The sequence below is a fragment of the Protopterus annectens genome, chromosome 3.part0, assembly GCF_019279795.1.
Source record: "Protopterus annectens isolate FY-2018-M chromosome 3.part0, PAN1.0, whole genome shotgun sequence".
NCBI lineage: Eukaryota > Metazoa > Chordata > Ceratodontiformes > Protopteridae > Protopterus > Protopterus annectens.
The window spans coordinates 1,962,402,914-1,962,425,378 of NC_056731.1; the positions used below are offsets into that span (position 1 = coordinate 1,962,402,914).

At 41.8% G+C, this 22,465-nt stretch overlaps 1 protein-coding gene across 6 annotated transcripts in view; it reads right to left on the reverse strand.

Moving 5' to 3' along the window:
- The window catches only part of NKTR (natural killer cell triggering receptor), a 1,518,686-nt gene that overhangs the window by 495,205 nt on the left and 1,001,016 nt on the right, over nt 1–22,465 (reverse strand). The window lies entirely within an intron of this gene.

Sequence of the window (22,465 nt, forward strand, 5' to 3'; positions counted from 1 at the left end):
CTAAGTAGCCATTTTTTCATTTTCATGCTGAAAATCACACATTAAATCTTTCTGTAAAAAATCACTGAAATACTAAGTCTTTACTACCCAAGTGGTGCAGAAAGCTATGGTCAGAACCTTGTAGAATAGAGGTCATTAGAGCATGGAGTCCAGGACCATGCTGGTGGAAGGTGTCTAGGTAGATACATCCCACTGAAAAGGATTATGCAATAAATCTGTTTACAATGCATAAGAAAAAGGAGTTGTGTGAAGCTAATCTCGGTGATAGGGTATGTTCAAAGAAGATGTAGTTTTGGTCAAAAAATATAACATTCTGGATTATTCACACTAATCATGGTGCAAATGTCAAGTTTCCTTCAGTACTCTCTTTCCCTGCATATGACAAAATAAATAAATAAAGACATAACACCTTCAACTCTCCTAAAATCTGCTGATAAGGTGCTCCACTCAATCAGATTATTCTAAAAACGAATGCAAATAAAGGGACTTCCTGTATGGTGCTAAGCTGAATGGTTACAGGATCTGTGCTCCCCTTTCCCATAATGAGCAACTAATACAGAAATGATCAGAATCCCTTGAATAATTTCAGCAATACAGACAAATAAATAGCTGACCCTGCCTGAAAGTCTAAAAACAAATGTGGGGAGGGAATTTCCAGCAACAGATCAAGGAAAACCAAATTTATAATCACCATGACCTGAAACATGTATGGCAGGAATTTAGTGTGGTGAATAGCAAGCCTGACTGCAAACCAATGAAGGAACAAAGGTTCTTCAAGTAAAAATTGGAAAATCTTGTTAGAACATACAAAAGAACAATGATAAGAGGCTTGAACAAATGGAAATCGTCATTTCAAATCACCCAGATGACACTACGTGCCTACATCTGAAAATGAACTTAAGGTAAGACTGGCAGACACAGAAGGTTTCAAAGGAAGCAATGAAAGAAAAATTAAAATTTGCATTTTTCGAATATTCCTGAGAGCATGTAGGGAGAAATACTGCATGAATTTCATGATACAGCAATTCACTATATGGATAGATATCTGCTGTTGGGAGGGTGGCCTAATGGTTAAGGTGTTTGCCTTACAAACATAAGGTGCAGGGTTTGAGTCTCACAAGGGATAATTGGCTAGGCGTAAAATGGCTCGCAAGGGCAGGTAGCTTAGTACTAATCTATGAAACTACGATGGTAAAAAAATCTTACCAGACAGAACTTGCAGTAATTATTGCCCAGCAGGCCAGTTCCCAAGGTCTATTGTGGTAAAGTCCAGAATTTTCAGTTAAAAGAGCATCTCATGAGGATCTTTGCAGACTAAGACCATTCCACAGGGACTAGGGTGAAAAGGAATACATTTATTCCACATATAAGGCTGTATAGAAACATGGGTATTACAGTTAAATTAATGTACCCAGCCTAATTATTTATTTATCTTTTTTATTAATTCATGAGTGCAAACATGCACAAATCCAGAGGTGGCCTAGGTTTAGCTCAAAAGATATGTGCAGACACTGCAGAGTGCGAGACAGTAAGGGAAAATTCAGATGATGGCCACGAATTCAGAAACCAAAGATATAAAAAAAAACTGTAAAGAAGAGATGGTCACTAAAGATCCTCAAATTATTTGGCAAAAAATGCTGGATAAACAGAGGGAAATGAAGCAAGAGAGCAACAGAATCATTGCCCAATGAACAGATGACAAATATGGTGACAACAGTAGCACTGGATTGAGAGCACCAACACAGAGCCCTGAGCTTAAGCAGGTTCTGCAATATCAGATCGAAGCAAAGAAAACAGACAGAGAGAGTCACAAATGTACATTAAGGCTAAAATGAAAATCTTGTGACCAATTATTAGTTATTTTTCTCTGGTTTTGCTGTGAAAAATAGTGCTAAGCTCTTATCCTCCCCTAATTGTAAATGCGCATGCTGAGATGAGTTTTGGAGGCTTAAAACTTAAGTAAAGTTAAGTTTCTTCATTTTTTGAATGCTGAACAGACACCATAAAGCAATCTACTTAAGGCATTAAGGTTACATACCAACATATACTGACACTACTGAATTTAGTACCTCACTAAAATCTGCCATAATGACTTGATAGGTCGAAGCAGCAAAACGGGCCAGGGATTAACACAAAAATGAAACTAGAATAAAAATCTTAAACTGGCAGACTGGCTAGGAGGTGCACTAGAAAAAAATGAATAAAAAGACCTGGAGAGTGCATTGAGGGTGGGGAGGAACTTGACAAACAGAGAATACATCCACAAGAGTTTCTTAATTGGTTACTTACGGGAATATAAAAATTACAACATGGTGACAATGTAACTTTCAGCCAACAGAACAATGCAAGGGGCTGCTACAATTATGAAAAAAAACAGGCAAGTTAAGATAGGCACAAGGAGGGAATACTGAAAATCAGTTGAAACTATAAATACATACATACATACATGCATACATGCATAAATCCATCTGCTTGATCTGGGAGGAGGATACACCACCAAGAAGGAAAGTAAGAATACAGCACCATGGAAGAACAGATGCTTGTAAATCGCTAAAGAAAGCATGTTGTCCAGATTTTGTTGTACGGAGTTTATTATTCATGTTCATTATTTACAAACGTTGTATGGGTAAGGGGGCATTGCCACACAATAAGCAAAGGTTACATAACTCAACAGCGAGGTAAAAGTGGAAGGATGCTAAAAGTAATATCTTGGAAGAACAGAAACCTAGCAAACTAGTAGCATATGTAAAACAATTTAAAGTACAAGTAGGTAATGCTACAGAAAGCCCACTTACCATAGATTCACAGCTTTATACTAGGCTAATGATCACACGGGTCTTTATAAGCTTAGCCATGCAACTCAACCCAGTTTTGACGCACAGTACCGTGGATGCCTATAAGGTGGGTGTAGTCAAGGGTTATGTGGGGGGGGGGGGGTATGTTAACTGAGGATTAATTTACATACTCTCAACTAATGTCCATGAGGCCTGACCAGGGATACATTTGTGATTTCCCATCCAATGATCAAGGTTTTGTTTGAATTGGGACACGGAAGAACTCTGCTTCACATGGCTGGGAGCTTACTCCACAGTGCGGGGATCCTTTTACACACATCTCTCCAGCATGCTCTATTTATGTCACAGGCAAAGTTCAGGTCCTTGGATCAAGTGTTTCTAGTACTGTTTGCTTTGTGGATGTACAACAGATCCATCACAGCTGCATCTGAGGATGCCTTATGCCACGAAGATAGTCTTTCAGCAACCTGAAGGAGACTGAGGACTGATAGGACCTTAAGGTGATCAAGTGCCATAGAAGAATACATTTCCATCCATGTCAGAAGGAGGGGGGATAGTAGTAACCAAATGTTTAACAGCAGCTGGGTTCATTAAAGCAACAACTGCTGGGTCAGGTCTGGGATGAGTGTATACAAACGTAAAAGACTAAGGCACTTTTATAAAGTATATCTGCTTTTTTGGGGACAACAGCCTGGCTCTGTCAGGGAAATTGCAGGCTGTGAAAATACCTCTCAAAAGCAGACAAAAAGTACAGTTGTATACCTACCATAAATGTAGATGTTCGAGTGTATTCACTGTTGCAGTCATTACACTTGGGTTATCCTGCTGGCAGGCGACCCGCAGTCGGCCTGAGTTCCAAAGTCCTGGTCCGGCGTCGGTTGCTGTCGCTTCTTCCCTGACGTCAATGCGCCAGGGGTATAAAGGTTGCAACCGACGCCATTTTCTTCAGTTTTTCTTGCCCCACATGTCAGGTGCCCCCAGATAGGAAGGCTGAAAAGATAAAAGATATGCCAAAAAAACATGCATATATTACTATAAACATTTCCTTCATCTACAAGCAAATACACCACATAGGTTGTGTAGAGTTAAGAAGTACAGAAAAGTCCCAGCAAAGAAAAGGGGGATGGTGGGTGGGTACCCTGGACTGCAACAGTGAATACACTCGAACATCTACATTTAAGGTAGGTACACAACTGTACTATGTTCATCGTGTTTCACTGTTGCAGTCATTACACTTGTGTAGAATCCCAAAGCTGAGGTTGGGTGGCTGGGTCTAAATTGGATTTGGCGAGACTAACAAGCCCTGCAGAACTGCAGTGGCAAAGCCTGCTCTGGATTTAGAGTAGAGAGGTAAGTGGTAGTGCTTGGTGAAAGTGTGCACTGAGCTCCAGGTTGCAGCTTCTAAAATGTCTACGGTTGGTACTCCTCTTAGGAAGGCTGCTGAAGTGGCTGCTGCTCTGGTAGAATGAGGCCTAATGCCCTTAGGTACTGATTTGCCATGTTGTGCATAACAGAAGCGGATGCAGTGTCCTATCCATTTGGAGATTGTCTGCTTTGTAATAGGCTTTCCTTGTGATCCTGCAGCATATGCTACAAACAGTTGCTCAGTTTTTCTGAAAGCTTTTGTTTTGTCCAAGTAGAATCGTAGCTGCCTGTGTATATCCAAAGCGTGCAGAAGTCTCTCCCCTTTATTCTGGGGATTTGGGTAAAAAGTAGGTAAATGAATGGATTTGTTTAAGGCCACATTGGAGACCACTTTTGGCATGAACGTTGGGTGTGTCCTTAGAGAAACCCCGTCCTGATGAAAATGAGGAAAGGTTCCACAGCCATCAATGCCTGTAACTCTTGAGACTCTTCTTGCTGAAGTTATTGCTAGGAGCAGAGCAGTTTTCCATGACAGAAATTTTAGATCAGCTGTGCTGGCTGGTTCAAAAGGAGACAGTGTGAGTTTTTCTAAAACAAAATTGAGGTCCCAAGTAGGTACTGGTGCTCTCCTTGGGGGTCTTATATTTTTTTCCCTCTGAGGGACTGTCGTAGTAGGGGATTTGAAAAAATAGGAGGATCTGTATTGTAATGAGATGAAATGGCAGAGGCATGGATTCTAATAGATGAGAAAGGCGTTTGTCCAACATCTCAGTTAGGTATTGCAAAATCTGAGGAATATTAGGGACAAGTGGTTCGAGCCCTTGTGCCTGGTTCCAAGCACAGAATCTCTTCCATTTTTCTGCATAAGATTTCCTAGTGTTGGGCCTCCTGGCTTCTAAAATAACATCCATAACAGCTTTAGAGAGAGGTGCAGTCTGTGTGCCTACATTATCTGCCATGCTGCCAGGTTTAAGGTTCTGAGTTGACTGTGCAGAATCTGATTTTTTGTTGTGTCAGAAGATGAAGTATTTGAGGTAGAGGCCAAGGTGAGCCTTGGGACAAACTCTTTAGGATTGGGTACCAGTGCTGGTGTGGCCAGTCTGGTGCAATCAGGATCATTGTTGGCCTTTCTTGTCTGACTTTTAGTAGCACCTTGGAGAGAAGAGGCATTGGAGGGAAGGCATAGACTGTCAGTCCTTTCCAACTGAATGATAGAGCATCCACTTTCCATGCCTGAGAGTAATAAGTTCTTGTGCAAAATTTCTGTATTTGGTAATTGTGAGGGGAGGCAAAAAGATCTATGTCCAGGCGTCCCCATTTCCTTCTTATCATGCTGAACACTTGTGGATTTAGCTTCCATTCGAAAGGATCCATGAGATTTCTGCTTAATTCATCTGCCAGTGTATTTTCTGTTCCTGGCTGGAATTGCGCTTGCAGATGTACTTGATAAGTCAGTGCTGTGTTCCACAAACTCATGGCTTGTCTGCACAGGGGGTAGGAATGTGTGCCCCCTTGCTTGTTTATGTACCACATAACTGTGGTATTGTCCATCTTTATTAATAGTTGTCCTGGATGTATTAGGTCCTTGAAGGCTGTCAGGGCATTCTGTACAGCTAGCATCTCTTTTTGATTAATGTGAAGATGCATTTGTTCCTTGGGCCACATGCCCTGAATACATTTTCCTGCCATATGTGCTCCCCAGGCATAATCCGATGCATCCGTTGTTATTGTCGGCCTGGCTGTGGGTAAGGTGAAAGGCTGTCCCTTGTTGTGGTGACAGGCCTGGGACCACCATCGAAACTCCTGTTGTAGGCAGGGAATTAAAGTTATGACTGTCTCCAGCCTGTGACAATGCTGAGTCCAAACACTTTTTAGATACCACTGTAGTTTCCTCATATGCAGTTTTGCATATGGAATTAGTAGAATGCAGGATGCCATGAAACCCAGGGCCTGCAGAATTTTTCTTGCAGGGAGCTGGGCTTTTGTTGCCATCACTTGAAAGTAATGAGTCAGTTGCCTTTGTATGGCTTGAGATAAGCCATCTGGGCAGTTGTATTTAAGCTTGCACCCAGAAATATTATCTCTTGACAGGGCACTAGTTTTGATTTCTTTTCATTTACTGTGTACCCTAGGCAAATTAGCAATCTTTTTACAAACGTCAGGTGCTTTAGAAGAATGTCCTTGCTCCCTGCTTGAATAAGGCAGTCGTCCAAGTAGGGATATATTTGAATTCCTTTTTGTCTGCAAAATGCAATTACTGGTGCCAGGCATTTTGTGAAGACCCTGGGCGCAGTAGATAAGCCAAAGGGCAGTGCAGAGAATTGGTAATGCATTGAGCCTGCTATGAATCTGAGGTATCTTCTGCAAGATTGTCTGATTGAGACATGCAGGTATGCCTCTTTGAGTTCCAAAGTAACTAGCCAAGCCTCCTTGCCCAGCATGGGCAGAAGTTGTTGTAGTGTTAACATTTTGAATTTTGGAACATCCAGGAAAGTATTTAGGATTGACAGGTCCAGTATTGGTCTCCAGACTTTGTCCTTTCTGGGTACTAAGAAAAGTCTTGAGTAAAATCCTTGTCCCTGTTCTCCCTGTGGAACTTTTTGAATAGCTCTCATGTCCATAAGAGCAGCAATCTGTTTTTGTGCCTTTGCCCATTGGTTTTGTGGCAGGTCTGGCATACCTTTTGGTTTTGGAAGCGTGTGGAAGTGGAACCTGTAACCCTGAGAAAAAATGCTCAGCACCCATTGGTCTTGAGTGATCATGTGCCAATTTTTTGAGAAAAGTGCTAGCTTTCCCCCTAGGGGAGCTGTCAACAGATAAGTGCTTGGCATTTGCAGAGGAAAGTCATTGTGACCGTTTCCTTTAAGGTTGTGATTTGTCTTCCCCTCCTTTGGGAGCTGAAGCACCCCATTGTTTAGGTCTGTAGGAGCCTTGGGGCTGAGATCTGCCTCTTGGGCATCTGTATCTGCCTCTTTGTGGCCTGTCTGACACTGGAAAGGACCAATTGTTTTAAAGGCCAGTTTCTGCTAAATCTAGGTGGTTGAACCAGTAAGAAATCTTTCACTGTTTGCATTGACTTTGCTTTATCCTCCATTTTCTTTAACACCTCTTCTGCCTTAACACCAGACAAAGTATCATGCTGTAATGGAGCATCCAATGATTTTACTTTAACATGGTCAGGTAAACTTTGTTCTTTCAACCAAGCATGTCTACGAATAACAGAGCCTGTAAATGCGGCTCTACAAGAAGCCTCTAATGAATCAAAACCACATTGCAGAGTATGCTTTCCCACTTGTTCAACTGCATGCAATAAAACCTGCATTTCCTTACTGTCAGGACTTTCTGTATTTGAAACCATTTTCTGTTTTAACAATGACATGAGGTACTGTTGATATTTAAGCATGTGAAACTGACAGTTTAAAGCTCTTACAGCTGTAAACTTTTTTCCCCCATCTGTCCAGAGCTCTGGAATCCCTATCTGAGGGGACAGGATTTTTGGCAGTGGAAGCCTTAACCCCTTTAGGACCCTGATAAATTGTTTCTGGGTCTGCAGCGGGGTTTTTGTAAAGAAATTTATGAGAGTCAGGGACCCTGTAGTACCTGTCTGGCTTGACTGGTGCAGGGGGTACAGAATCAGGAAACAGACTGGATTCAGAACAAACATCATCTACAATATCAAGCACAGGAGGGACAGCCAGGGGTCTGTGCTGAGGCAATAAAAGGAAATCTCTGAGCCTTTTCTTGGACTCTGAATAATCCTGGCTCTCCCAATGGAAATGCTCCCTCATGGTGTGCAGGGTTTCCCCAAAAGAATAATCCTCAGGCGGTGAGGCTGAAGGAATGGACTCTTCTGCATCAGAGTCCTCATAGGGAGGGAGAGAATATCCCTAATCAGACGAGGAATCAGAGGAAATGGAAACCTGAACAGAGGAATCATAATCAGTGTCTTGCCTAGGCCTTTTGTCAGGAAGGGGATGGAAACCCCTGATTAAAGTAATAAGGTCTTCAGCCATTTTAAGCATCTGTTTCTTTGGCATGGATGACTGTTCTGGAGAATGCTATACTTGTTTCCATGTCTTTAATGGTGTTTTTGACTTTGCCTTTGCTGTTGTAGTGGGCTTAATTGTAAGCTGTGAAGGTCTGAAAACACCCTCAGAAGCCGATGCCTGCTCAGCGGCTCCGGACCAATCTGAGGGTATAGTTTCCGTAGGCCCAATACCTTGAGTTTCCACAGGCCTCGGAGTCTCCACGTGGCTGTCGGTTACGGCCTGTGGCTCTGAGGTAGCGGGTGTCAGGGGCTGCGAAAGCGCCTCACTGAGAACCGGCGACTGGCTTAGAAGAGGCTTTATCATCAGTTTTGGACCTTGAATGCCTGTCCTTTTCTTTGTCTTTGCGTTTTTTGTAAATTCCGGTCGTCGTTTGTTCCAACGGCATTATGTAATTAAACCTTGGGCCAAAATAATGTAAAGCAAAATCAAACCAACGTGTAATCGTGATCTATTGAATCTAGCACAAAACCGACAACTAGTAACGTCGTGGTCAGGGCCTAGGGCAAGGAATACAGTAAGAGTTAAAGTCCTTATGAGGTATTTGCTTCCAACAAGAAACACAATTATTAACTTTTACTGACATCGGTCTGGGGCAAGAAAAAGTTTCTCCAACGGGGTACTTAGCTTTATTGAAAACTTTGGTTCTGAAACTCAATTTTGAAAATCTCAGGAGTCGGCCGACCGGCACTTGCGAACTGCTTTTGCTTCAGACACCGCGCAGCAAGAAAGACTGAAGAAAATGGCGTCGACTGCAACCTTTATACCCCTGGCGCACTGATGTCAGGGAAGAAGTGACAGCAACCGACGCCAGACCAAGACTTTGGAACTCGGGCCGACTGCGGGTCGCCTGCCAGCAGGATAACCCAAGTGTAATGACTGCAACAGTGAAACACGATGAACATCAGGAGGAACTGGAGGAGGATCTGTAAATTCCAGTTTAACAAATCAGAATATTTCCTCAGGGACTGAGATAAATCATATTTTTACCAGTGAAAAAAGAAGTTATGTACTCACCATAATGTTCCATCTGTACTGCGGATTTTTTCCATTTCTCCTCACATACGGGTCCGGAGCTGATCCATCGGATCTGACTCGGCCGTTACTAAGCTCGTGACAGCCAAAAAGCTCCTGGATACCTTCCTTTACACAAAATGCATCTCACTCTGTTACCTCAGATCTTCTTTGCTACAATTACTCCCACAGAAGAAAGAAATGAACTTTAATGTTGAAAAGATTTTTAAGGAGACCACTTCTGGAGTATTGGAGATAATAAAAAAAGACCAGAATTTTGCTTCCCATTCAATCAGAAAAAACAAAAGAAGGGACTGGAGGGGAGGGGATGTGAGGAGAGATGAAAAAAATCAACAATACAGATGGAACGTTCTGGTTAGTACATAACTTCTTTATCTGATATTGTCAATTTTTCATCTCGTCCTCACACATGGGACTGAGTCCCCACTACCTTTTCCCTGGGCGGACTCATGGGAGGATTTTTCTCAGAACCATCAAACCAAAGGAGGCTCTTCCGCTGGAGACCAAATCCAACTTGTAATGAGTGATAAAGGTATGATGGTTTGCTCATGTGGCCACTGCACAAATCTTATCTATCGAGGTATTGGTCTGGAAGACTCCGGATGTGGCCATGGCCCTGGCTGAGTGAACTTGAATAGGTTTGGAAGTATTTATACCTTTTGAGGTATAAATAAAAGACATGCAATCAGACAGCCATTTTGACAATATAACTTTGGATACTGGTAGGCCTTCTCTAGGGCTTGCAAAGGCAATAAACAATTGACTTGCTTTCCAAAACTCTTTAGTGCTATACAAATAGAAACTTAACTGTCTATGAACATCCAACAAATGCAGAACATATTCACCTTTATTGCTGAAGTTAGGAAAGAAAACATATTTATTTGTGAAATGACTTCGGACAGAAAGGAGGGGTTGGGTACGCAGAGAGAGACTGTCTTTATACAAACTAAAATATGGGGAGTGGGACAGTGTCTGAATTTCTGATATCTTTCTTGTGCAAGTGATAGCCACCAAAAAGATAGTTTTCCAAGACAAAAACTTAATATCACAAGTCACTGCATGTTTAAATGGGGGCTGAACAATATGACGAAGTACCAAATTAAGGTCTCACGGGGGACAGTGATCCTTGTGGGGAGTCCTTAACAACAGGGTCCCTTTCAAGAAGGCTTTGCAAAGTTTGTGGGAAATGAGAGAAAAGTTATCCATCTCAAAGTGAAAATTTGAAATGGCTGCTAATTGCACCTTAAATGTAGAAGCAGCGGCTCCAATACCAAAACAGGTGGGCTACAAATTCTAGAACAGAGTGATAGGAGCTGTGAGACGATCTACATTATGTTGTTGAGCCCAAATTACAAACCACTTCCATTTACTTCTATAAAGTTTTTGAGTGGATGATTTATGAGAGGACATCAAAATATGACGGACCGGTGAGGAGAACATGGGTTGTCTGGCAATCACTGGAACTGGAGGAACCAAACCATCAGTTTGAGGTTGTGAAGGTTGGGATGAATCATTCCTGTTGGATGTGACAGAAGATATGGAAAAGGTTCCAGAATCCAGGGTTCCCTCTGTAGACAAGGCCAGAGGAATGGAAATCAGATTTGTCGAGGACAATAAGGATTACTGTTCTCTTCAACCTGTTGGCTTCCTGAAGGAATCTGGGAATCAAGGAGATGTGGGCAAAGGCATACAACAGACCGGGAGGCCAACAGTGTATGAGAGCATCCCTCAGGGAATACCGCCCCGTGGGGGGACTAGGGCAAAGTACCTGCTGCATATATTGCTTAGGGGAGAAGCAAAGATATCGTAGCAAGGATGGCCTCATCTACAGAGAATGCCCTCTGCTACTGTCTGGTTAAGGGACCACTCATGAAGCATTAGAATGGATCTGCTCAACTTGTCCACTGTCACGTTGGACTTTTCCAGAATGTGCATTGCTATAAGAAAGCAGATGGATTACATCACTCACTGCCACACACTGAGCGCTTCGACACAGAGGGTATGATCTGGTTTCTCCTTGCTTGTTTATGTACTAGACCGCCGACATGTTGTCTGATTGAATCATCACCGTTCCCAGAGGAAAAGCAGTCTGAAATGCCTGCAATGCTAGACGCACTACCCTCATCTCCAGGATGTTTATGTGCAGATTGGCCTCATCTGCAGACCAGGTTCCTTGGACCTTCTTCACCAGATAATACTCCCCACCCTATCTGGGAAGCATCTGTGGTCATCGTCACCTGTGGGGGAACAAAGGATTGACCTTGCGTCAACTGTTCTGACTGAATCCACCATGAGAGGGTCCTTCTGCATGTGTCTGTTATGAGAACTTGGTGAGACATCAGCTGGTGGATAATTGACCACTGTGGACCTAGAAGCCACTGAAGTATTTGCATGTGAAATTTGACTAACGGAACTAACACTACTGCAGCAGCTATTGATCCTAATGCCTGCAGAACACAAGTGGTTTACTTTCTTGTTTCTGTTAATCTGTTTGTCGCCTGATTGTTAAAACTCTGAAGGGAGGAAGTTTCGTAATCATCCGAATGGTGTCCAGTAGTGCTCCTATGAACTCCAGTGTTTGAGAAGGGTCCAAATGTGATTTTTTGGTAATTTATGGTTTTGCCTAGTTCTGTACAGATTTGAAGAACAGAATCTCTCACATGGATAAGTAGATGCCTGGTCGGGGCGGATATGAGTCAGTCGTCTAAATAAGGAAACACCTGGAATCCTTGTCGTCTCAGGTAAGCTGCAATCACTGCCATGCATTTGGTGAACACTCAGGGGCGGTAGTGAGAACGAAGGGTAGTGCTCTTAACTGGTAATGACTGGCTCCCTGCCAGAAGTGTAGGTATCTTCTGGAACGTCTGTCCATTTTTATATGGTAATACGCATCCTGAAGATCTACAGAGCACATCCAATCGTCCTGTTCCAGAAAACAAAGTATGGACTGCACTGTGACCATTTGGAACTTGCAATGTCGAACTGACTTGTTCAATCTGCTGAGATCCAGAATTGGTCTCCAGTTTCCTGTTTTCTTTGGAACCAAAAAGAACTTTGAGTAAGTTCCAAATCCTCTCTGATCTTGGGAGACCTCTTGGATGACTCTCTTCCAGCAGTTTTTAAATCTGAATGACTGTCTGATCCCTTTCACTGAGTGGAACGTCTGGGATTTTCCTGTTTGGGGGGGACTGAGAGAAGGGAATTTGGTAACCCCAGGATATTATCCTCTGCACCCACATATCAGAAATGATCTTTTGCCAAGCTGACCAGTGCAGGGACAGTCGACCCCCAATAGCCTCCAGAGGTGGAAAATCAGCCTCCTTTCAGAAGCACTGAAAGGGTTTCCCAAAGAAAGACTAATGGACCCTTGGTTCTGTGGACCTCCTTTGCCACGAGGGCAGCATCTTCCATTATTCTTCCCCCCTCTGCCTCTGGAGGAAAACTCTCCACGTGTCTTGGTAAGACTCCTGAGACTTTTTGAACCACATTTTTCTGCTGCCTCTCTGACGTTTAGGATAAGGTCTCTGAGGTGCTGAAAAATGTATGCTCATGGCAGTGTGCATCCTACCTTCTTTTTCACACCTGAATAACATATTTTTGACTTTGGGACCAAAAAGTGAAGTACCATCAAACGGTGCATTGATGAATGAAGACTTAAAAGGCTATGCAAAATCCCACAGGCACATCCAGGAATGCCTCCTCATAGAAATGCCAGAACCCGCCTCTCCACTTGTTCCTCCAGCGGCATGTGCGAAGAGCCTCATGGAAGAGTTAGCTACAGACTGTAGGGTCACTAACTGGGAAGCTACCTTCTCTCTTGCTCCCTCAGCTACTTTTTCTTCAAGGGTATCTGACAGTTCCTTGATCACATCCCACTGCAACCTGCTGAAATGAGAAAGGTAATTCAGCGATCGCAAGGTAAAGGTCGCTGAAGAAATCACTTGCTCCTCACATCTATCCACTGTCCTCGAATCCATATTAGGAGGATGAATAGTTGAACTCGCCTCTGAAAGTTCCTTCTTTGTTGCCGCCGCCACCAATATATATATATATATATATATATATATATATATATATATATATATATATATATATATATATGGAGGGGAATAACCTATAAAAAACAGTTACTAGTGGGGAAAAAAAGGGAGACAGAGAAAGACAGAGAATGCATAAGTAACCTAATAAAAAAGCAGTTACTATCAAAAAAGGTTTTTAGAAACAATGGGGGAGACACAAAAATGCTAGATATGTTAAAAGACCTAAAAGTACAGAAAGATATATTATAATAATCTTCTTCTTATAGGTTCATAGGTTGGTACTGGGCTATCTGCCCGAAGGTATATATTAGCCCAGCCACGTTGTGCGGTATTCATCGCCCCTTTAGTAGTTCCCTAGACCCTTGTACTAGCAGCTAGTACCCTTGGCCCCTATCTAGTAGTGCTGCTGGTGTGATCCCCAGTGTGAACTTTCTGTTACCCATCCACTCATCAAGGTTCCTCTTGAAGAGTGATAGTGAGGGGCTGTCTTATGTAGATCGGGACCCTATTCCATAGTAAGGGAAGACAGAGATCGCCTCTGAGAAAGCGCTATGCAACAGAGAACAGTCTTAGCTTTTTCAATCGTGCTGCATAGGGCAACTGTTTGAGGCCAGTAATCCTCTTGGTTAGGTACCTCTGTGGTCTCTCCAGCTGCTGGAGATGTCCAGCCAGGTACATTCCAATTGGTGCATTGTACTCAATAATGGGTCTGATGAGGGAAGAGTAGAGGGGCACCATTACAACCTTAGATCTTGATGCGAACCCTTTCGTGATCAGATGGGTCACATAGAAGGATTTTCTAACCACTTTGGCAACATGGTTATCAAAGGAAAGCTGACTATCTACTTGGGTCCCTAGATCCCTTATTTCTTCTTCAGATTTTAGGGGATTACCTCCTATGTTGTAGTTTGCGGGTACTCTTTTTTTCCAAAGGGGATTACTACGCATATTTTTGCATTTAGCTTGAGACCATGGCTTTGACACCATGCATCAGTCTCATTTAGGCCCTTCTGGAGGATCTCCATGTCGGCAGGAAACTCTATTATAGCACCCAATTTGCAGTCGTCCGCAAACTTAGTCAGCCACAGCCCTTCCGTGCTTGCCTGTACTTCTGAGAAGTATATGCCAAACAGGAGGGGCCCCAGGACAGAGCCCTGAGGCACACCACTTGTTACTGGTCTGGATTCGGACATAGATCCTGCTACTCTTACTTTATGGGATCTGTCTGAGAGCCAGTTTGCGATCCATCTTGTGATGTAAGGGTTTATGCCCAGGCTGGTGTGCTTATCAATAATACCTGAATGGGGAATGGTGTCAAATGCTTTAGCAAGGTCAAGGTAAGCCGTGTGTACCTCCTTTCCCTTACCTATAGACTGAGTAACTGTCTCAAAGAAATCCACCAGGTTCAGGAGGCATGATCTGCCCTTGACGAAGCCGAACTGTGTCGGGTGGGGTCCAGCGACTGGAGGTTCCCAATCTCTCCATTTATGAGTTCCATAATGATTCGCTCCGTAGCCTTACAGATCAGACTGGTCAGGCTTATTTGTCCGTAGTTCCCAGGGTTAGTTGTGGCCCCACCCTTGTGTAGCGGGACCACCGTTGCCATGCGCCATTCTATGGGCACATATCCTGTGGAGAGGCTGAGACTGAACAGGGTATTAAGATGCGGGGTTAATTCCTTTTGGAGCTCGCGTATGACACAGCCTGGGACACCATCTGGTCCCATGGAGGCAGCATTTTTAGCTTTAGATAGAGCCTTGTTAACCAACGTATCAGTAATAATTGGACTTACACAATCCCCTGGAATGGTAATAGGCCCTGTAGGTGGTGAGTAGGGTTGCCAGGTGTCCGGTTTTTGACCGGACTGTCCGGTTTTCAGACTAATTGTCCGGTTACAAATTTTATTCAAAACCGGACACATGAAGTCCGGGTTTTGTGCCACTGACACGGTCTCAAGCGTTTCTGCCATGCCATCTTTACTCTCTCTCTCTCCCCTCCTTATTGCCTTTAGTCTTGGTGTGCTTTTTGGCTATAATTAGAGCCATTACCTGACTCCGGACTGTCCAGAAATAAGGGACCCTGTCTGGAAAACGACGACTGCCTTTTCTTGTCTAGAAAAAATAAAATCTTTTCATTTAATTAAAAAAAAAATGTTTTTAAGGGTGTTCTACTTTAAGAACACCCTTTGCGTCTGGTCGCACGCACTGATGCAGAAGAAGCTGAAATTGCTTACATGACGTCTTCATCTTCCGACCGCGCGGTGGAATTTGAATTCCAGTCTCCAGAAGACGTTTGGAGTTTGGACTTCACAGCGGACCACAACAACAATGGTTGGACAAATTCAGAGAGGTAGGGGTGTGTGTGTGTTTGTGAGGCTGCTGCTGCTATGAAGAGAATACCAAAGAAATCAGTGACAGTGATTTTTGGCACCCTAAGAAAGTAACTGAAAATAGGTCAGCTCTGTAGCTATGGTAGTTTGGGTCAAATACGTCCGGGTTTGGTTTAATGCAACTCGTGCAAGGCTTTTTAATGGAATATTAATACAACTTAAACTGAGCTACAAACTATTTTCCTCACTAATCATGAAGGGTCATTGGCATAGGCTTTTTGATTATGGGAATAGAGTATACCTACTGGTTATTGCGGTCTTTTTGCCTAAACTCAGGGAACCTCCTAACTGTAGTTAACAGGATGGCCAGATTTATATCTGTGCTACCAATAGCATTTTTGGCATTATTTGGAGTAGGATGGCTTTACCATGAGGGCGACTTCAGTGTTTGATTCGACATAATGTGTGCTTCTATATTTGGAACACTGCTTCGTATTCCTAAAACCATCTGGCATTTTTGTGCTGGAAGAGCCCAGAAAGGACTGGATTTTAAAATTAAAAAAAGACAACTTTATTGTTATAGTTGCTGTGGTGTGGAACGTGTCTTTGCATCATAGAATTGGCTATCCTGGCAGGTTAGGGGTAATTAAAATTGTTATTTATTCAACTGCGAGCTGCTTCAGCATTTGTCCATTTGTAGATGTAAGTGTCTTGGGGCTTGGAGACTGTGGCTAGGTGTCTGTCCTTGTGCAGTTGCAATAATTTGGGTCTTGCATGCATTACATTAGCACTGTTCAGTTGACTGACTCCTGCTTTGTATATAATTTTATGTATATTTTTGGCTTTCCCTGTGGTAATTATTTTGTATAGTTTTGTATATAAATGTTTTGTTCCACACTGTGCCTTAAACCCTTTCAGTAAGGACAGGTATGGTACAGGATTTTCTTTGCTGTCCAGGCTGATGTATGTCTTATCTACTGTACTCTTTTTTTTAAACTTAACATGTCCCAAACCTAACATGGAGCATGTTTTATAACTTTTGTCTGGAAGTTCATTTTTTTTTTTTTTTTTAATACATTACCTCTGCTTTTGGCAGTGTCAAGAGAGGGTATTCCCTCTGTTCAGCTGACGTCACAGTGATGTCACAAAATGGGAGGGGCATGGTTGGGAGAGGGGTGGGAATGGGTGGAGTTATGAGTGATGTGAGGGGCGTGACCTTAGTCCGGTTTTAGCCACAAAGAAACCTGGCAACCCCAGTGGTGAGGGGGGGGGGGGGATTTGCACTGAACCTGTCAGCCAAGATGTTGGCAATGTCAGAAGGGTCAGTGTATTTTGTTCCATTTTGTACTAGCTCAAAACAGACCTGAGCATTGCCATTTAGGTTTTTGACATAGCCATAGAAGGCCTTATGGTTATCCTTGGCATCCTTGGCAACTTTCTTTTCAAAATTAGCTTTAGATGACTTGATGAGGGCCCTCAATTTCTTACTAATACTCATCAGGGATGATTTTTCTACTTGAGATTTGGCCTTTTTTTGTATAAGTCTCCTCCTTTTATTGTAAAGTTTGCTTATGGCCGGGGTCCACCAGACTGGTTTCTTCTTGCTTGAGGAAGGAGTCTTGGTTTTATTTGGTTTCTTCTTTCAGCTTTTCCTGGTTAGGGGTCGCCACAGCGGATCACCTGTCCGTTCAAGATTGGCAGTGGAGTTTTACAGTGTCGAGTTGCCAGCCCGGCACCCAAACTTCCACAGAAGGCGCACACAAGCACACACTCACACCTAGGGCCAATTTAGAGTATCCAATCCACCTACAGCATGTCTTTGGGATGTGGGAGGAAACTCGAGCACCCGGAGGAAACCCACGCGACCACAGGGAGGACATGCAGACTCTGCACTGAAGGCACCCCATCTTGCTGTGAGGCGAGCTATGACCTGAAAATACAAGAGCTAGCTGATCAGTCCATGTCTTTGTGAAGCGGTAAATGAGATCTGAAGTGACAGGGAGAGATGCATTGTGGGTAAGGGGAGGTATCCAAGAGCTTTTTGGTTGCCATGAGCTTAGTAATGGCCGATTCGGAACTGATGGGTCGGATCCGGACCCATGTGTGAGGATGAGATGAAAAACTGACATCATCAGATCAACTGATTCATTCTATAAACAGTTTCAGAGAAAAAGCAGCCTTTAAAATTACTGGTTGAAGCCACACTCTCCTCAGAATCTGACTCAGAATTCTGAGGAAATAACACATGCTCTGTGCTTTCAGAATTATTTTGAGGTTTAAATGCCTGGTTATCTTCAGAAAATGAAGACTCCCTTATTTTTTTTTACTACTAAACAGCCATACAAGAAGGGCAAGAGCCTACACTAAACCGTAAGCTAAGCTCACTAAATTACTCCTATTCAGCGTAAATAAGACAACAGAACACATATGTTTAAGTTTTTGTTTCTTTTTGACTAGTAGCTATGAAAAAACAGACTCACTTTTGCCAGCAGGAACTTTTCTAGGGATATGCACAGCTTTCTGTCTAAGCACAGTGGTATTCCCTGCCCTTCTCCCAGGATTGAATACAGTGGCTCTCCCTCACCACCAGGGGCACTCCAACAAATGCAGAGTACTTGTTTAAACCCCGGTACATGGCAAAATTATTTTATGTTCACAGGAGGATGCTAGACCAACTGCCCAAAAGGGTAATTATACGCCTGGCTAATAACCCAAGGTCAGAATCAAACTTTGTACCTTGTGTCTATGAGGTGAAGACCTTAACCCTTAGGTCAAACCCACCCTACACCATTATGTCAAACTCATGCCTGTCAAAGGAAAAGAATTAAGAACTGACAAAACGACGGTTGTGAGAGTGATATTACTCAGAAGCAAAAAAAAAAAAAAAAAAAAAAAATTGGAAAAGATGTGTGTTAGTACTAATCACAAGAGGTCCCCCTTAGCAGCAGAGGAAAAAAAAAATAAAAGATCAATATGAAAGATTTGCTCATAGGTTCACTGGTAAGTACTATGTTAGTTGCCGTTGTGGACCATTCTAAGCCTAACCAATTTTCCTTTTAAAGGTAAAAATAAAACCTTGTACCTTGTGTCTGTGAAGTAAACACTTTAACCATTATGCCAAATGAAACTCCCCCATCCCAAAGTATGGAGAATGTGGGTATTGATCCCGCTGCCTCACCACATGTTAAGAGAGTGCTCTACTTAATCAAATTCCATAAATACTAGGCTATGAGTTTGCAGACTGTTACAAGCCTAGCTAATAACGAGGTAAGAATTAAACTCTGTACCTTGTCTCAGTGAGGTAAAGACTTTAAACATTATGCCAACCTTGCCCCAAAAATGAATCCAAGAAACCTGTGTGGGAATAGATCCCACAGCCTTCTGATTTCTTCCAGTAAACTTCAAACCTGCAATCGTCTGAACTGAAGCCAGGCATCTTTATCCATTAGGTTACACTGTGCTGATATAAAGTTACTGGCAGAAGAAAAGGTTCACTTTAGTGAAAGTACATATCCCCCACAGCAAAAAATGAAGAGTTAAAGGAAATATTTGCAGAAGTGCTAGAGTTCCAACAAGGGCTAAAGATCATGGCAGATGACTGGAATATAACAAAAAAAGTAGACATTGGTGGGGGATTTCGCAAACAAAGATTTCTCCAGAACGGAGACTCCTGAATAGTTATTTCAGAATACATGGTTTGACAGATGTAGGAGGAAAGCAATTTATCTTTTTCACAGATGGACATGATAGTTGGTCTAGACTAGATAAATTCTACATTACAACTGAGCATCAATACCTTCTTAGGGACATGAAAAAACACCCCAGAATATTGTCAAACAATTCTCCAACATGCCTGAAGATAAATTCTGTAGGGGTATGAGACAGGGCCAGGCACAGAAGACTTCCCTACACACAGGCTAAATAAAAATAGATGCTTGTTTACCTAAATGACAGGGGCAGGAGTGTGGCTTGGAAAGAGCATAAGATGAGTTAAAACAGAATTTTAGACAGAAGGTGAAGGAACAAGAAAACAGCATTTGAAAAGAAAACTTGAGATTTTAAAGGAATAGATTACTTAGGCAAAATAACTGCAATGAAGGGATAGGAACAGAATGGAAGAGGAAGACAAGAGTCAAGGAATCTAGAGTCTAAAGTGCATAAATACCTAAAGAACTTGATAGATATGCAACAGATGGCAATAGGACAATTGTACTTTGACCACCACTACAAGCTTCAGAGACAACCGATTCAAAGAATGAAACTACAGAAGTTGGAAAGAAACATACCTAAAACGAAAGATATGAAAACTTGCAGAATGATTAGAGATCCAGAGAAAATTAAAGAACTAGTGATAGCTTTTTACAAAAATTTATAGAACCAGGACAGTAAGTGGAAAGGGAAAGTAGAGAAGGTTTTGCAAAATGCTCACATGTCTAAAATAGATGATGATGGCAAAACAGATTATGAAAGCCAATGAGGTAGGAGAAATAAAGGAACAGTTAAATAAACGAGCAAAAGATAAAATCACCAGGAACCGATGGAGTGCCACTAGATGTATGGAGAGCATGCAAGGATAAATTCAATCTGTTATAGAAGGTTTAATAACATACCGAAGGAAAGGAAAGACATCAGGCACATGGAAGACGGTGGCAATAATAATGGAAGGAAAGGATTCAGCTCGTAGAGACACCAATCATCCTATTTCAGTGATAAAACTTGATTACAACTTTTTTATAGCAAATTAGAGCCGAAAGACTGCCTAGGATACTGCCAGCAATAACTGACATGGACCAGTGTGGGTTTGTAAAAGACAAACATTTGTTAAAATAAAAATACATAATACACCAAGAGGCAGAAAGGGCCAACAAAGCATTAATATTAATAAGCAAGGATGCCAAAAAAGCATTTTATGAGGTAAGCTGGGATTTTCTATGGGAAGTTATGTACAGGATAAGACTCACAGAAAATTTTATTTTATAACTGCAGGAAATATACAGTAGTTCAAAGGCCATGCTAAAAATAAATGGGAAATTAAGATCAGACTTCCTGATAAGTAGAGGAACAAGGCAGGACTGAACTTTTCTCATCCTTACTGACTGCACTGTATCTGTAGCCACTTGAACAAATAATAAGGCAGAATAGCATCAGGGGCTGGGACTGGAATGGAAGAGAAAAAAATGGCTTTGTTTGCTGATGATGTGATAATGTATTTATGTTAGATCAAGACATGCCAAAATTACTTCAGTTATTACGGCAATTTTGAAAAGATTCAGGTTATAAAAGTAAAGACAAGACAAATACTATTAATGTTAACTATGCTCCAATGCAGCAACTGATACCAGAGTACACAAGTTTTTGGAGGCATTACAGAATGAGATATCTGGGAATGTGGATTGCAAAGAAAGCAGAGAACTCCCCTAAGGATACTTGGGAGAAGATACAATAACTGGGCTAGACTAGACAGAAATTCTATTTCACAGGAGCATGCATTTAAATGAAAGGTTCAACACACATCCAATAACTATTTCAGATCATGCTCCAATAACAACCAAGATAAAAATGCAGTGTAATGAAAAAATGACACACTGGCACTTTCCCACTTACCCGTTAAAAAGATAAACGAATGGGTAGTACAAATTATTTAAGACTTATTAAGGAAGACAGACATTTCTTCAGCAATTAAAGCTAGTAAGTGGGATAAAATCAAACTGGTGTTTAGAAATATGGTAGCAATAAAAGAAAAAAAGAAAACGAGACATGGTTAAGAAATAAATTATTTAGAGAGGGTGACAAAGGAGTTCAGAAAGATTGCTGTAAAGTAACTGTTTTTTTTTTATGTTAACTAGGAGCAAGGAAACTTTTAACACAATGACTTTAGGCAACATAAAGTAGAAAGGATTACTGCCAGACACAGGGTGTCTATAACAAGAGAAATAACCAGAGATCCTGTAGAACCATTACAGATATTTCAGAAATGTTATGAAAATTTGTATAAAGCAGAGAAATGTGGAACTCAAGAAAGAGCACAAATGGATATATCTATAGAAAACTTAAGTATACCAAGGTTAGAGGTAGATGAGGTAGTATTCATTTTTTACGTGTCTTTCCATCTGTTTAACTGTAAAAGGCTACACACAAGTGTGATAGCCTATTTTCCATGTTAAAATTGTTTATTTGCCGTTTTTGACTTAACTTTTTGAAAAAAAAAAATCCTATCCCTATACTTGTTTCCCACCTTTCTAGATCTAGAAAAGTCCAGGTTTCAGAGTTTGCTGAACTCTGGGCTGTTTGTAAGTTCCTGTGTTGCCCAGACCTTTCTAAGATAGAGGGTAGCTTCTCTGTTCATCACTGAGAGTGGTGAGCTTTGGAACAGCCTATCTGTTGCTGGAAGAGTGGTTTCAACCCGAAACTGTAGTTTTATTGGCCATTTTGGGCTATTTCTATCCCTTTCATCCTTCAGCTTAAAACACCGTGTTTGCACGGTTTTTGCTCTTGTATTAACCTCAGCAAGAGCCTGCCTGGGTGTCCTGCAGAGTTCTACAGCAGCACATAGAGAAAAGGAGGCTTTTGAGTGGATTAAGTACCTCTGTTTTGCTTTTATTGCTCGATACTGCTAGCCGCATTGTTCCAACTAATTTTTTTAACTTTGCTACTTATCTGAACTGTTTTTTTACCAAATACTGTTTGTGCTTTAAAGTATTCATTTTTTAAGTGTTTTTTCTTCTGTTTAACTGTAAAAGGCTACACACTCAAGTGCAATAGCCTATTTTCCGTGTTAAAAGTGTTTATTTTCTGTTTTTGACTTAACTTTTTGAGAGAAAAAAAAAAAAAAAAATTCTATCCCTAAACTCGTTT